Consider the following 17,392-nt stretch of genomic DNA (forward strand, 5'->3'; position numbering starts at 1 on the left):
TTGTTGTGATTGATGGTAGAATGCTTTTTGGAAGTGTATCATGTTATGTGCTTACTTAACAACTGCCTTTCAAAGTCTAGTTCGTATTTTAAATCCTATTAATATATTGGGGTAATAGTAATATGAATATCAAACTAGATATCTATTATATATAATGATTTATAAAAACCCCGATAATACAAAAATATAGTCCCAAAATGACACTAAAATCCAATTGACATTGCACAAAGAAGTGGATAATAATGATATATTTTTTAGAATAATTCAATTAATTTCTTAGACAAAATAATTTATGTACAATATTCCAACTTTTTAACTAAAATAATCTACTTTCTAATTGAGTGTGCCCTTTTCCACTTTCTCACGGGCCCTTGTTTTTTCCTTTCATTCCACAGTTATCCTTTCTATATCGGCAAGAGTTGCCCAAACGCGTAGACAATTATGGCTTGGAATGATTTACAGTTAGTTGGGAGAAAAATAAATTTATCTTTAATGTCAATGAGGTCCTTTTTTATTTACATTTTATACCAAGACAAAGAATTTGGTTTATTTTATAGGTAATTTTTTTTTTTATTTTTAATGTTGCTTGTATTAATTGGATACAGATGAATAAGCACTTAATTGCTGCAAAACATTGAACCCCAAAGGGTGGACACGGCCACGCCCATCTTTTGAAATAGTGAAATGTAAATAAATTGAACTATCTTGAATGTTTTGTATAAAATATTAAATTTGACTTTAATTTGAGTGACTCAAGCCCTCGTTTTAAGTCAATTTCGAATGTATGTTTTTTATTGTTTATTTATTAGTTGTAACTAGTATTTAACCCGTGCGATGCACGGGATGATATTATTAAAAATTAGTGAAAATAAATAGTTATTTAAATTGAAAAAATAATATAATTATAAAAAATAACAATAAAAACCATTTTTTCGCTAATTTTAAAAAAATTTCTTAAATACAACGCATGTCGATTAATTTTGTAGCTAATAGTCACTATCATATCTCAAAATTTTAGATTGTGCTAGCCTAATACAATGAAATGAAGCTTATCGTGTTTAATGTATAGATGTCGGCCACCAACCTTAATACATATTTAATTTCTTTAATTTTCGAGAAGTTACATATTATTATTTTTTAACATATGATAAAAAAATATTTTTAAATCACATTCAATAAAATTATTGAGAAATATTTTTAAAAAAATTCAATAATTTCATCTAAATCCACATTCACAAAAAATTTTGGGACATGACACGTGTCTAACACATTTGAATGATAACAATAATTGTTTCATCAATATCTTTATCCAAATAGGTTGTGATTTATTTACAAAATCTCTTCATAATATACACAACAGCCTATTATTTCGAAAGAAAAATGGAACATGTGATCATAAGTAAATGATATATAAATCAGAAAAGTTATTTAATTAACATTTATTATGTGAATTCCAAAACAATGTCAATAAATTTTATAAGGTGTCTTCTAATAAGATGCTTACTTTCTTTAGAATTGGTTAATCATATCCATTACTGGAAATTTTATACTATCATGTATCCGTGAACTTTGTTATATAGAAGAAAATTATCACAATAGTAATACATAATAATTAAAATTTTGTACAAATAGATGAATAATATTTTTTACTTCTCGATAATGAAAGACAGGTTTCAAAGTGTCTTATTGTTCTCATTGTTTCCATATGTAGGTAGTTCATAACAACGAATAAATCTAAATTTAAATGAACATTACATCTTGGAAGGATTCAACTCATATATGGTGCTGAAAGAGAAGTCATTTCAGAATTCAATTTTGGAGTAAATAAATTTTGTAAGATAAATAGAATAAAATTGGTTTCTAATATAATATGCAATATTGTATTATTTATAATTTTAAATTCAAATAAGACATCCCAAGAGACAGAAATTATACATTGGATGTTTTTGACAGAATTATATCATACATTAACTCTTTCAAATTATAGAAATCTCGAATTGCATGTTGGGTGTCAAATATTTCTGATTATTGAAAGTAATATACAAGTTTATTGAGAGTAATTTAATGTCCATTTGAAACTCTTTTGAATTCTAACTCTTTTAATTTTTTGTGCACTCTTATTGAATTTTTAAGAAGACAATTCAAGATATATAAAAAACATATGGTTTTAGAAGAAAACTACAACGAACTAATTCTTTCAAATTAAGATAATTTATAAATAATATGTATTTGTGATAGGCTAGTAATAGTTAATATTTTATTTTCATATTTCCCGTTATTTTAACCTCCGATATGTTTAATTGATACATTTTTGTGTAATTTTATTGTAGGAGGAACTTTTACGGTCTTGGAGCAAATTTGAGCTAAAAAGGTGATGTTTATCACATTTGAAGTTTCCAAGATAGAGTTGAAAGTGAATGACCAAACCAGAAGAAGTCCTGGAATAAGACGTGTCAACGCCTTATGACGATACTTCAGCTGCCAAAAAATGCAAGATTTGAAAGAATTAATGAAATTCTAGATGAGATATTATATATTATTTTATATTTAAGATTTAGGGTTAATAATAGATTAGTGGGCCTTTTTAGCTTAAATAATTTAGACCCAAAAAAATAAAAAAACCACCAATCTCACGTGAAACAAAGGAGGGAGGCGGCAGCGAAAGAAGATTCCTCTCCAACCTCTCCAACAATTCACGCAGAGAAGAAAAAAAAAAGGACAAGGATTTTCTCTCCGACTTCTCTCTACAACTTTAGGCTAAGTTTTATTTTTTGATTCAAGGGATATTTTTTCTATTTCAATTTATCACTGTGAGGCTTTTGTGATTTAATTTAATATTCGTGTTTTGTTCAAGTATTTGTTGATTTATTATTTATTTATATGAAAGTTATATGTTGGTTAATCTGACAATTTAATTCGATGTATGATTTTCTACTGCTATCCATGAAGTCAGTGATCCGTAATTGTCATGAACGATTGGTACATGAGTAGCAATAGATTAGGTGTGTTGTGCTATCATAGCATATTTAATCTAAATAAATCAACGAAACTCGATCTATCAATTGCAGCTATCTCGGTTGTTATATTTAGGATTAACTGTTTTAACAAAACGAAAATGCTATTTTTAATTAATATGGAACGTTATCGTGCCCAGTTAATTATTAATAAGTTTTGACCGGATGCTGGGTTTGGTCAATTATTTTAGGAAAACACAAGAATTTTAGCGGCTATCCCTATAATTCTAAAGTTAATTGCTTGTAATTGCATGAATAAATATATGTTAGCCGATGAACAGTGATACAATTGAATAGTAGAAATCCCTTGAATCGAGCTTGGTAATATTAATTTACATTTAATTAGTTATTCATCTTGATTTTGTTATTTCTTCTTGCATGTTAAATTAGTTCTAGTATTTTATTAGTTTTTATCAAACAAATCCCCCCTTTATTTGCATTTTACTCGAAAGAAATAAATCTCCTGTTCCCTGTGGATTCGACCATGCTCACCATTACACTAATTTTATTTACAGAGTAGAAATTTAATTTTGGTGGGTCAACGATAGCACACCAAATTTTGGCGCCGTTGCCGGGGAACGGTGCAAGGTTAATTTTTTTCGAGTTTTGTTTTGTTTTTTGTTTTATGCTTGGTTCTTCTCTTACAGGTGATTCATCAAGAGAAGAAGAATTTTAGAATTTTTTGTTGTGAAATACTCCGAGATGTTTCATCGACAAGTATTCCCAACTTTTGCTCAACAAAACGGAGAGCCATTCTACGCAGCATGGGAGAGATTCAATAATTTAATAACAACATTCAGGAATCATGATTTTTCTAACTATGTTCTTATTCGACTTTTCCTTAAAGGTTTGGATACAGTTACACGAAGATGGGTATTTTACGGGGCACTGACAACTGGTAGTCCATTACTTAGTCGACATGAAGACGGTGTGATATATTTGCTGAATGATATGGCCGACTTTGACTACCATCAATATTGGAATCCTTCGCTGCAGAGTTGGAGCCACCAATATCCTCCAGAAATTAGCCAATCTGATTTTACAGACCAACCTTTCGAGCATCAAGAAGATGAGGGATATAGTCTTGAAATAATCATAAGTCGATTGAATGATATCGTAAACAAGCGTGTGGCATTGAATGAGGAAACTGTTGAACCTCAGTCTGAAGAAGTTTTGGAAGAAATATCACACGAAGATGAGACACCAATGAAGTTGAGAGATGAACAAGCTCCTGAGACTATCGATTTGAGCTCGTCGATAATATTATCATACATACATCTAGGAGATCCTCGTCTTTCTCCATTGCCGATTTCAACAGATTTTGTTCTTCAAGAGCCAACGATGATACTCTCATCTCATACCTATTATTCAAAGTCACGTTTTGTTGAGCAGACGAGCTTACATTGCATACATCAAGCCAAACTTGAGGGCACATGGAACCAAGACCCATATATGGTGTCATATGACACGTACTTTGGGCGGCAGCCGCTCTTTGAATGAGTGCTTTTGAGGGTCAAGCCGACGACTAAAAATCAAGCGCTTTTGGGAGGCAACCCCAATTTTTTTTCCCTTCATTATTACTTTTAATTTCTTTTATTTTTATTTTTATTTTTTTCACATAGTACAATTTTTATTACTTTTGTGCAGAAGATGTCTTCTAACAAGGCGTGACCACGCCTTATAAGAATAGCACTTCTGCGCAAAAAAAAAAAAAAAAAAAATTCCAGTAGAGGTTTTCGCACAAGGCGTGGCCACGCCTTGTTGAAACACCTCTACTGATTTTTTTCAAAAAAAAAAAACAAAAAAACAAAAATTCCAGTAGAGGTTTTCTCACAAGGCGTGGCCACGCCTTGTTGAAACACCTCTACTGATTTTTTTTTTTAAAAAAAAATTCAGTAGAGGTTTTCACATAAGGCGTGGCCACGCCTTATTCAAATACCTCTACTGCTGGGAGATTCTTTTTTTTCCTTTTCCAAAAAAAAAAATTAATAAAAAAAAATTTCCCTCATTTTCACAGCAGCGTCCACCACAGCAATAGGACACCTTGCTCTATGATGCCCAACAATTTTCAGGGGAGTTCTCTAACTTCCCTTGCTTGCTTTTACTGTCTATGTTGTGCATATAATTTTGTGTCATTGAGGACATTGCCACATTTAGGTGTGGGAGGGTATATTGCCTTATTTCTCGTTTTAATTTCTTTTTTCTTCTCATTTTTTGCATAAAAGTAAAAAAAAAAATAGTGACGTTGTTAGTTCCTAGCATCTAGTTCATTTGTTATCTTTTTCTTCTGAATCTTGATTGCCTCCGTTGCGAATAAAAAAAAATGATGTTTTCTTCGCGTGCAATTTTTTTTGCATTCTCACTTTTGCATTATGAATAAGTTGTTCTTGATGATTGTTAGAGAGGACAAGTGTGTGGGATTTAACACAATTGCTATATTTTTTTTCTTTGGTGAGCTTTGAGCTTATGAGCAATCATGATATCTTGCTCCATTTTCTTTGATTGTGTGTTGTCATTGCATTGTTAATTTTTTCTAGAACTTGCATTGTTATACATGTCTTTGTCAACACTTTGTGGTGAATTGGGTGCATAGACAACATGATAAGGGTATTAAGTTAAAACCATTTTCTTTCGCATCATCTGAGCCGTTCGTTGAGCCTACCCTGATTCTTAGACCCCTAGTTAACCAAGTTTGAGCCTCGGTCTTTTTCTTTGAATAAAAATAACCACATTACAAGCCGTGATAAATCCTTTTTTGTTGGTTAACCCCTGTTTTTTGAACCTTGAATTGGATAATCATGTAAACTTTTCACAAATAGCATCAGTCAATCCAAAATAGTGTGAATTGTTGGAATTCATTCAATCTCGAATCCTTATAGTCACTGTCTACAAAAGAAAAAGAAAAAAAAACAAAAAAAAAAAAAGAAGAAGCAAAGAAAAAAAAGAGAAAGAAGAGAAGTAGACGAAGTGATAAAAAATTGCTCTTGATGTTATAATGAGGTTGAAGATGTTATTATTTGGATGCAATTGTTTTTGTGAAAAGTGCATATGATTTCTCCAATTCCATAGCTCATTGTTCCCTTTTATCCTACCTTACCCCAAGTCACGTTACAACCCATTTATAGCCCTTTTTGTTTGTGTATTTTAATTCATTCATTTAGTGGAAGGATGTGATATATTTGCAAGCCTATGGTAAAACTTTTCAATGCGTTTGACGTGAGAGTTTGTTGATATATATATCCTAGACACTAATGAGCGGAATGAGCGAACCTTGTGAGGAGTTGTTAAATCCCATGCATTTTAATATCTACACAATCTGATTGCAGTGATTGTTCATGATGTTATTTTGAGATATACTCTGAAATTAAAATTTTTGTTGCATGAAAAATGTTTTAGATAAGTAAAGGAAGCGGAAGGATGACGAAAAATTGAGATAATGAGTTGATCTATTTTATGCTTGAGGACAAGCATCGTTTAGGTGTGGGAGATTTTGATAGGCTAGTAATAGTTAATATTTTATTTTCATATTTCCCGTTATTTTAACCTCCAATATGTTTAATTGATACATTTTTGTGTAATTTTATTGTTGGAGGAACTTTTACAGTCTTGGAGCAAATTTGAGCTAAAAAGGTGATGTTTATCACATTTGAAGTTTCCAAGATAGAGTTGAAAGTGAATGACCAAACCAGAAGAAGTCCTGGAATAAGGCGTGGCCACGCCTTATGACGATACTTCAGCTGCCAAAAAATGCAAGATTTGAAAGAATTAATGAAATTCTAGATGAGATATTATATATTATTTTATATTTAAGATTTAGGGTTAATAATAGATTAGTGGGCCTTTTTAGCTTAAATAATTTAGACCCAAAAAAATAAAAAAACCACCAATCTCACGTGAAACAAAGGAGGGAGGCGGCAGCGAAAGAAGATTCCTCTCCAACCTCTCCAACAATTCACGCAGAGAAGAAAAAAAAAAGGACAAGGATTTTCTCTCCGACTTCTCTCTACAACTTTAGGCTAAGTTTTATTTTTTGATTCAAGGGATATTTTTACTATTTCAATTTATCACTGTGAGGCTTTTGTGATTTAATTTAATATTCGTGTTTTGTTCAAGTATTTGTTGATTTATTATTTATTTATATGAAAGTTGTATGTTGGTTAATCTGACAATTTAATTCGATGTATGATTTTCTACTGCTATCCATGAAGTCAGTGATCCGTAATTGTCATGAACGATTGGTACATGAGTAGCAATAGATTAGGTGTGTTGTGCTATCATAGCATATTTAATCTAAATAAATCAACGAAACTCGATCTATTTTTGAAAAATTAAATAAACTAATTAAATATTGTATTTCTTTTTTAATAAGTAATTTGGGCAGGAATTACTTAAAATATAAAAAAAAATTTGAATGATTTACCTCATGAGTGATACTGAACATTCCAATCATTTGTATTTTAAATTTATTTATACAGTTTTTAATTAAACTGATTGATATAATCATAGCAGAATTTTTAATATAGTTTATGTTTTCAATAGAGTTTAGTTTTAATTTGAGTAAAAAAATAAAAAAAAACATATAATACATAAATTACATTTGAATTAATATAAAATAAAATTAAATTCAAAATTGAATTAAATGAATTGATCTAATCAATGCAAACAATAATTGATGTGATCATTTATTGCAGTAATAAATCTTTCCTTTTTTAGAAATGACATTTTGGCGGAAAATTACTATTTTTGGCAAAAAAGCTGCTTTTATATATATATATATAGATTTATAAATAATATGTATTTGAGATAAAAAAAAATTATGATTATTAAATAGTAAATTATTGTTCATTGGAAAACCTTATTGTAGTGATAATTTTTAAAACTAAACCGATTTTATTTTTAGAAAAATTAAATAAACTAATTAAATATTATATTTCTTTTTTAATAAGTAATTTGGGCATGAATTACTTAAAATAGAAAATTTTATTTTTGAATGATTTACCTATGAGTGATACTGAATATTGCAATCATTTGTATTTTAAATTTATTTATGCAGTTTTTAATTAAACTGATTGATATAATCATAGCAGAATTTTTAATATAGTTTATGTTTTCAATAGAGTTTATTTTTAATTTGAGTAAAAAAATAAAAAAAACATATAATACATAAATTACATTTGAATTAATATAAAATTAAATTAAATTCAAAATTGAATTAAATGAATTGATATAATCAATGCAAACAATAATTGAAGTGATCATTTATTGCAGTAATAAATCTTTCTTTTTTTAGAAATGACATTTTGACGGAAAATTACTATTTTTAGGAAAAATTCTACTTTTATATATATATATATATATAGATGTTATTTTGATTATTTATAAAATTGAGCGTTTATCGGTTTACCAAAAACTATGGCTGATATTAAAAACGTAACATATATATTTTAAATCGTTCGACAACGCAAACACTACGATTCAATCGATTTAACAGCAAAGACAATTATTATACCAAACAACATACCTACCAATAATTGCACTTATTGTCATCAATTATAATAGAGTATGTGACTTTGGGCCTTATACCAATTATAAGATCGAACGCTTGTCGTTTTACTGAACATTATAACTAGTGGTAACATTACAACTGAAATATTTTAAACCGTACAACAGCTTAAACACTATAGTTCGAACGCTCTTCCAGCACCGTCGAGTGCAGTTAATGATCTGGATGATGATCGTGGTCTTACTAGATCGATAGCTTTGGAAATTCAAACACTGCTCATGTTTTATATTATCATTTCACTTAAACATATGCAAAGATCGACGAATGGAGCGACTCATAATCTCACACGAAAACCCTTGTTTTCAAATTCGATTTTAGAATAATCTAATAGTACTGATATTTCAGTTAATCGTTAGAGATCGTAACTCAGAATATTTCTACCTCTTATTTATGATTCAAGTTTTTTTTAAAAAAAGTTCGACTTAACTAGATTACAAATAACTCGTGATTGCAATGTGACGATTGACAAATTTTATACTAAATTATTTTTAATCGATGTTTCAATCATATTTTAATAAATTTGATACAGTTTAAATTTCTGAATAGTTCATATTATGCTCAGATTGGTTTAGTGTCGACTTGAATCACATTGACTTATTATTTCATTAATTAGAGATCATCAAATTCATCATCAATTACTCGTATCGATTGGGGGTAGTCGACATTATCCTAAATTAATCAGCGAAAGCGATATGTAGTCTGCAGATCGCTGTGATCGAGCCAGTCAGGGCCAACGAGTGGGCTGTGATTATTAATGACCAATAAATGAATATGAAAGAGACCAAAACAGAAATAAATAATAAAAAAAATACAAATCTATTGGGGATTTGAATAAAAGTAATTTATTTCAGAAATGAATAATTATTACAAATTGTTGAAACATATAAATAAATTACACATGTGACAAGAATGTTGTGTTGGGAGCTTAAAAAACATCAGACAATTTCGGGTCCTTGTATTGATTACACATTAATTCATTGTTGGGTGTAATTGATTTAAAAAACAATATACACAATAAATCAGACAATTATTTAAAAAAATTAGATACTTAATTAAATAAATGCACTTTATATATATTGGGTACTTCATTTGGTTTTTGGCATTTTCCTTCTCACATGGCTTCCATATTTTAATGATGTGAACTAAAAGAACAATATATTAATGCTCCTAGAATATCTTATAAAATAAACAAAGTTTATGGGTAGTTAAACAATTGTTTTTTGTGGCATTAATTATTAAAAAAAGTATTCATTTGATTATTAACATTTTCTTTTAAGTGAGAAACAAGTTACCTAAGATATTCGTGTCAAATGGCTCAGTATAATGTCCGGAGAAATATAACAATTTATCTTAATTTAGTATTGTAAAATAAATAAATAATTAACGATGTTAAAATAATGAAATATTTCATATTTTGTTTATATGAAGTTCAAATGATTTGAAATTTGGATAAGAAGTAGAAAATTCGGAGATATACAAGTTTCGTGTTTTGAGTTTTGATATATATGATTTTTTATTGGTCTGAACGGATATATTAGTGTTGACAAGATTAAATATTATATATGATATTAAAAAGAAAAGAAAATGTTAATTCGGTGGAATTCGTTTCACCTCCATCGACAGAAATATCGAACAGAGAGAGAAATATGAGTTTCGATTTTCTTTCGACTTTGTAATTTAACGGTTTATTCAATCGATGAACTATAAATATCACGATCTATCTTGATCTTGGGCTCCATATGGGTCTTTTCTTGTAAACGATCTATCTTCAGGATATTCTCCTTCACGGTCTTTCTCACATGTCATTACCCATAGAATATCTTCATCTTTGGAAAATATATTCTTTTCGTCTCCCCTAACACTCGAACATTAGATCTCCGTGATAAATATTTAAATTCATGCCTCTCATCAATCTAAGTATTTAGCCCAGAGGTTCTGAGTTTGAGTGTTGGGAGAAACGGAAGAAACCACTTTCCAGGAGTGTCATATTGTTATAATTAATGACGTTTTAAAAGAAGATAAATCGAGAATACCATATGGATTAAGATGATAAATATCTCGAGATTTGATTTGTCATATCCCCGATAGTTATCATCAAGATACATTTCAATCAATTCAAACTAACTCGAAGATGATATGTGTTGCCTATAAATTGTGGCGTTTTGGGTCTCTAAGCGCACATCTAAAAGTGGCACAACATCATCTATAGTGATGTTTGTAGTGCTTAGAAATCTCTCAAATATTTAGAAGATATTCAAGGTCAATGGTCGGAGATAACACCTGATTCATCTTCTGCATTCAATTACCATGTTAATTAAGTTATTTTATGGCCTCGTAATCAAATTAGTTATTAACTAGTCTAGCTACTCTTATAAAATTTATTGAATGATGCGAATTTTATTTAATTAAGTTTAAAGATTGCCAATTCTCCTTACTAGTTTTAATCCAACCTGCTTGAAGACTTTCAAATCAATATTAGAAGAGACATTATGTTCACAAGAGTCGCATAACTTTCTCTGAATTATTCTTATATGGACTTTCTATTTTATTTTCTGAGTTTTTGAGTTTAGGGGTGAGGTTTGTTACAAATGAAATTTCGTTTTTTAAAAATACGAAATAGTAGCTAGTTTTCTTTTATGAAAGAAATATTTTTGAGCCGTGAATTGAGTACAAGAGTAGGTCTCTTGTGAGACGGTCTCACGATTTTTTATCTGTGAGACGGATCAACCCTACCGATATTCACAATAAACAGTATTACTCTTAGCATAGAAGTAATACATTTTCATGGATGACCTAAATAAAATATATGTCTCAACTCTCACAAAATACGATCCGTGAGACCGTCTCACATAAATTTTGTCAAAGTACAAACACTTGGATCCATACTGTTTATATTTTCAACTAGTGTATATATACACTAATATTACTTAAGAAATGTATATTAATTGTGAGAATTGGGAAAGAATTTCCTAACTAAATTTTGTTGTCTGTATGCTAAATTAATCGATTGAACAAATGCGACGTGACATCTATGCAACATGTGCCAGGCAACTTCAATAAGCCCCACCCCAATTTGATTTAAAAGTCTAAATGGGATATCGGAATTTTCACAAGATAATTGAATATATACATAATTGAATATGAGAAATATTACAATTGAATGAGTTTCATAATAAAAAACAAATATATATGCGATAAATTCTTTTAGGAACCGTGCCCGTCATTAATTACCACATGATCCTTGAGCATCTTAATTTGCATGACTCTAGGTAGAAGAAAATTAATTCAATGATAACGTATTTAATGACAACTTTATTTTGACTAACATGTTCTGCGACGACTAAAATACTTTATGTCGACATACTTAATTAGATTGTCACTTTAGTCACAAGAGCTATAACTAAATTGTCATATTTAATCTTAATGGTTCAGAAAATTCACAATTATAAAGCCCAAAATGAAACTCCTTACCATATATCATACAATAATGCTTCAAAATAAGAGCCGGACTTATGGTCCATTATAGAACTAATAAATTAGTTCCAAATTTTCAATTCATTTATACATAAGCATGTAAAACTTTAGTATCACGAAGGTGTCTTGTAATATTTTGCAAATTTCTAGTGGTCAATACTTAGTTCACTCTGATAATTTCCTAATTATCTCCTACTAACCTTCTGATTTACATAATGGTCCGCAATTTTCTCAACAAGACTTAATAAAGAGATAATATCGTGAAATCTTAAATATCACTAATGTGAGACTTGTTTCAATCTATACAACTTTTTTCAGTCTATATTTACTATTGTAATATCAAACATTCACCATCACTAGAGAAGAAATCTAAATGTTTGTTGATATAACATTCTTGAGTGAGTCTCATGTGAGACCGTCTCACAGATTCTAATATGTGATATGGGTCAACCATACCCATATTTACAATAAAAAGTAATACTCTTAGCATAAAAAATAATACTTTTCATGGATAATCCAAATAAGAGATTCGTCTCACAAATACGACCCGTGAGACCGTCTCACACAAGTTTTTGTTAACATTCTTACTCTATATCATCAATTCCTATCATTGAGGAATTTTGCGTTCATATCCCTCTAATACAAAATCTAAATCAAATTAGTTATTAATATCATGAACACAAAGAAAATTTCATTACATTATATCACTAATTAGATTTCTTACTATTCATGGCTTGTGAAAACATCTCGTTTTTTGCCTCAAGAATAAATAGTTAGATTATTTAAGATACATAGTACAATCAGCAGTAATAGTTGATCTCTCAATTCCATTAAATCTTCTTAACGTTACATCGACACTTTCCAGTGAAGCTTAACCGTGTTGTTCGATTGAATGTTCAATATCTTGACGAGCATTAAAATCCACGTGACCATGATTCACAATTTGTGAAATTTATATGATTGGTTATACAACACACTTTAACTTGAGTGATATTGTAAATAACAATCATTATATAACTTGTGTATATAGATAAGCATTATAATGATCAATATCATGAAGTTGATTGCTCCCACTAATTAAGGCATTCTCAATAAATTTTGTATTTTTTGATTCCACAAACTTTATTATTTGTGATGGATAGTAAAATATATATTCTTTACACATCTGGTATATCCGATGAAATACTCATTAATGGTTCTCAATGTCATGTCATTACTTCCACACAAAAAATTTAATAAAACTGTCGAAAAATTGAAAAATACGAAACTAAGACTCATTTTTTTTTATACAGACGATCATAAAAAAACAAATATACAATTCTTTATCACCTCTTAAAACATGGATTAACAAGTGTTGGAAGTTCCAACCTGTGCAGACATGGATTTTGCAAATGTTGAGAACAACATCAAGTTCCTGAGAAGCGTTTGTATGGATTGTTCCCCCTTCCCTTCTAACATTTTATCGTAGATTTATATATTTAGATATTCAATAAATACACACAAATAAAATCTACCCTCTGAATTTCTCGAGGACCATTTTTTGAACAAAAATATTCGACTTTTTTTTCCTTTCAGTTGCTGGCCAAAGTCATTTTTCTGTGTTATTAACTAATATATATTTATTTATTGGGTTCATCGATCATTAAATTGTTAATTCGTTCGTATCTGTGTCAACGACAACTTGCCTTCTCCAATAGTTCCACCATGCGCATCCCAAGTTTACACATTTTTATTACAAAATATTTGTCCATCGTATGTAGGAACGTTGTTACTATTCAAAGCCTCTTTTATTTTAATCGTTTCCCAAAAATAAATATATTTAGGGAATGAAGAATCCGAATTATAAAAACCTGCTAATTGTAAGTGATCTACATATTCTTTTCCTGTTTACATCTGGATGAATGAAATATATCTCCAAAACAGTATTTTAAAAAATTAAATATCAATTAAATTATGGCAAAGGCTTGTGTGACACGGTCTCACGGGTCGTATTTTGTGAGACTGATCTCTTATTTGAGTTATCCATAAAAAATATTACTTTTTATTGTTAATATCGGTAGGGTTGAACCGTCTCACAGCTAAAGATTCGTGAGACCGTCTCAAAAGAGACCTAATCTTAAATTATTCATAAAATTAGTCAATTTATCATTTTGAAAAAAAGTAAAATATTATGCAAGTAAGCCAAAAAAATAAAATAATTGGCATGTATCACTTGGTGTTTAGCGACCTACATTAACTAATGTTTGGCAACTTGAGAAATTAGGCACATCGGCGACGACCTTAGACTCGATGAATCCATATTTCCTTTCGAGTAATGGCATGTATCAGTATTTTTTTAGATATAAAAACTTTTCATATTATTGGAATGGAAAAATATTTTAGTTTATTTTTAAAAAAATGAATATGGCTAGAGCATATAATCCGTTAAAATCCAGCTTCTGAAAAAGGAAAATGACAGATTATTACAATTATTATTTTTATTGATCGGGATTGGTTTTTTATTTTACTTTTATATTTAAGAATTTTTCGTTTAATTTAAGAAAATAAATAAATAAATATCAGATGTTACGGGAAGAACTAAAAAGAAATCAGTGGGTCTCATATGAGACCGTTTCACGGATACTAATATGTGAGACGGGTCAACCATACACATATTCACAATAAAAAGTAATACTCTTTGCGTAAAAAATTATACTTTTTCATGGATAACCCAAATAAGAGATCCGTCTCACAAATTCGACCCGTGAGACTGTCTCACACAAGTTTTTGCCAAAAGAAATTACGAGTAAGAATGATTTTTTTATTTATTAAAGTACATAATTTATAATAGAAAATGACAATACTGTAATGGGAAAAATTGAAAAAACATAGAATTTTAACTAAACCTAAGAATAAAACAATTATTTATTTTTGTTCCGTATTTTTCTTAATATGCATTTTATTATATGTTTAACTAAACAATCTGTTGAAAAACATGTTTTAAAAACTACGAATAATGAATGAGGGATGTTATGGTCAATTTATATTGTATTTGAAATAAAAAATAGTTAAGCTGAAATAGTAAAAATCATAGAAACACTAAAATAATAATTCTTTAAACTAAATTTTGGCAAAATTCCAATTGACAGAAAGGTTTGGTCAATCTAGGACTCAAAACTATAATTTTTTTATCGATAAATAAATTTTATTAATACAATTACACTAAGCACACCCGAAAATAAAAAATACCCCATAATCGTCTCAAAAGTAAAAACAGATGCTTTCTTAAATAGTCAAAAGGTAAACCTATGTTTTGGAAGAATGAATAGCTTCTAAACAGATACTGCCCAAGACCATGCATTTTGTGTAGTACTATTCACAAAGTGATCACTCAATTCTTTACACAAGGTGTAAACGAATCGAGTCGGTTCGCGAGTTTTTCTAGTGAACTCGAAAAATATTTGATTTCTTTTCGAGCTTATCGAATTCGAATCGAACTCGAACATGTTCCTAGTCAAAATCAAACCTAAATTATTTTGTTCAATAAATTGCGAGCCTTGATATTTTATTAATATAATATAATTATATATTAAATAAATAAATTTTAAGGTTTTAGAATGATTATTTTCGAGCAATAGTAATTATTCAAATTATTCGAGCCGAACTCGAACTTTAATTTGTCTGTATTCGAGACAAAAATTTTAAAATTTTCGAACTCGAATAGAACAAATTTTAGTCGAATTCAAGCCTTCAAATTTTTCGTCGTATTCAGTTCAATTCGTTTCGTTTACACACTCATAACTTTACACGTGTGTAAGGCCCATGAATTCTTTGGGCTACAAGAGTGTTTTCAGCTCATTAATTAATAACTACATTAAATATCATCTACATGTACAAATTTTGAAACGCATGTCTAGATCGCAAAATTTCAGATTTCATCCGAGATGTGCGAATCTTACAATAACTCACTTAGCTTATGCCGATGATTTGCTTCTATTTTCATATGGGGATCGGTCTAGTGTTTCTATGATTATGCAATGCCTTCATGATTTTGGAAATACAGCAGGCCTTCGAATTAATACTCTGAAATCTAACATCTTCATGGCTAGTATTGACGAGTACAGCAAGCAGGATATCGTGAACTTTACAGGTTTCAAGATTGGGACACTACCATTCAGATATCTAGGGATACCTGTCGCGGCGAAGAGACTATGTGCAGCAGATTACAGTGATCTTTTGAACAATATGACAAAGAAGGTAAATTCTTGGCCACGAAACTCCTTGTCGTATGCGGGGAAAATTGAGTTAATAAGATCTGTCTTACAAGGAATTGAATGCTTCTGGATGTCCATATTACCCATTCCGAATTGTGTGGTAAACTCGATTGATTCAATATGTCGCAAATTTGTTTGGCCCACAAAACACCCATGTATCGCTTGGTCGTCGTTGTGTAAACCTCTTGCGGATGGAGGGTTGGGGTTGAAAGACTTGAAAGCTTGGAATCGTGCACTGCTTGCAAAAACTCTTGGGAATATTCACTCCAAGAAGGATAGTCTGTGGATTAAATGTGTCAATCACATTTACAATTGCATTGACGGGGTGTGGAATTGGGATTACAAACGCGATGACTCACCCTTGATCAAGAACATCCTGCTCATAAGAGATGAAATTATTTGCGTCGATGGAACTACAGCAGCTGCAATTTCACGGCTTCACAGCTGGTTTGGTAAGAGTGGGGGCCTATCTAGGGCGTATGATTTTTTTGTACATGCGAAAGGGAGGTGGCCGTGGAAACCAATTTTGGCTAAGAGCTACATTCTCCCCAAACACCGCTTCGTTCTTTGGTTGTTTGCACACTCGAAGCTTATGACACGTGATAGATTGGGATTTCTCAGTGATCAAAGATGTGCTCTTTGTAAAGTAACAGACGAGTCAGTTGCACACCTTTTTTTCCGGTGCGAAATTTCGAAGCGGCTTTGGGACAAAGTGCGTGATTGGCTTGACATGAAAAAAACAATGGCTTCCTCAACTTCGGTCTTTCGTGCATTCCGTAACTTCTACAAAGGGAACTCCATGTTGGCAAGGATGAGGATTACAGCCTTATCAGCAACTGTATATCAGGTATGGAATCTCTGCAACAGGGTGATGTTTGACGATGAGAAGATGGACATCGATGCTATCTTCATGAAGATAAAGATTCATACATTCAGATGTGTACCTGAGGCAACTACTTTACTGTTATAGATATGTTTGTTTTTATTGATACGATTCTTGTTTATGTTTAATTGTTGACTTTCGATTTCCGTTTATCTCCTGGAGATGCCCAGTATATTTGTATTTTAAACTTTTTTTTTACCAAAAT

The sequence above is a fragment of the Primulina eburnea genome, chromosome 13, assembly GCF_022965805.1.
Source record: "Primulina eburnea isolate SZY01 chromosome 13, ASM2296580v1, whole genome shotgun sequence".
NCBI classification, from domain to species: domain Eukaryota; kingdom Viridiplantae; phylum Streptophyta; class Magnoliopsida; order Lamiales; family Gesneriaceae; genus Primulina; species Primulina eburnea.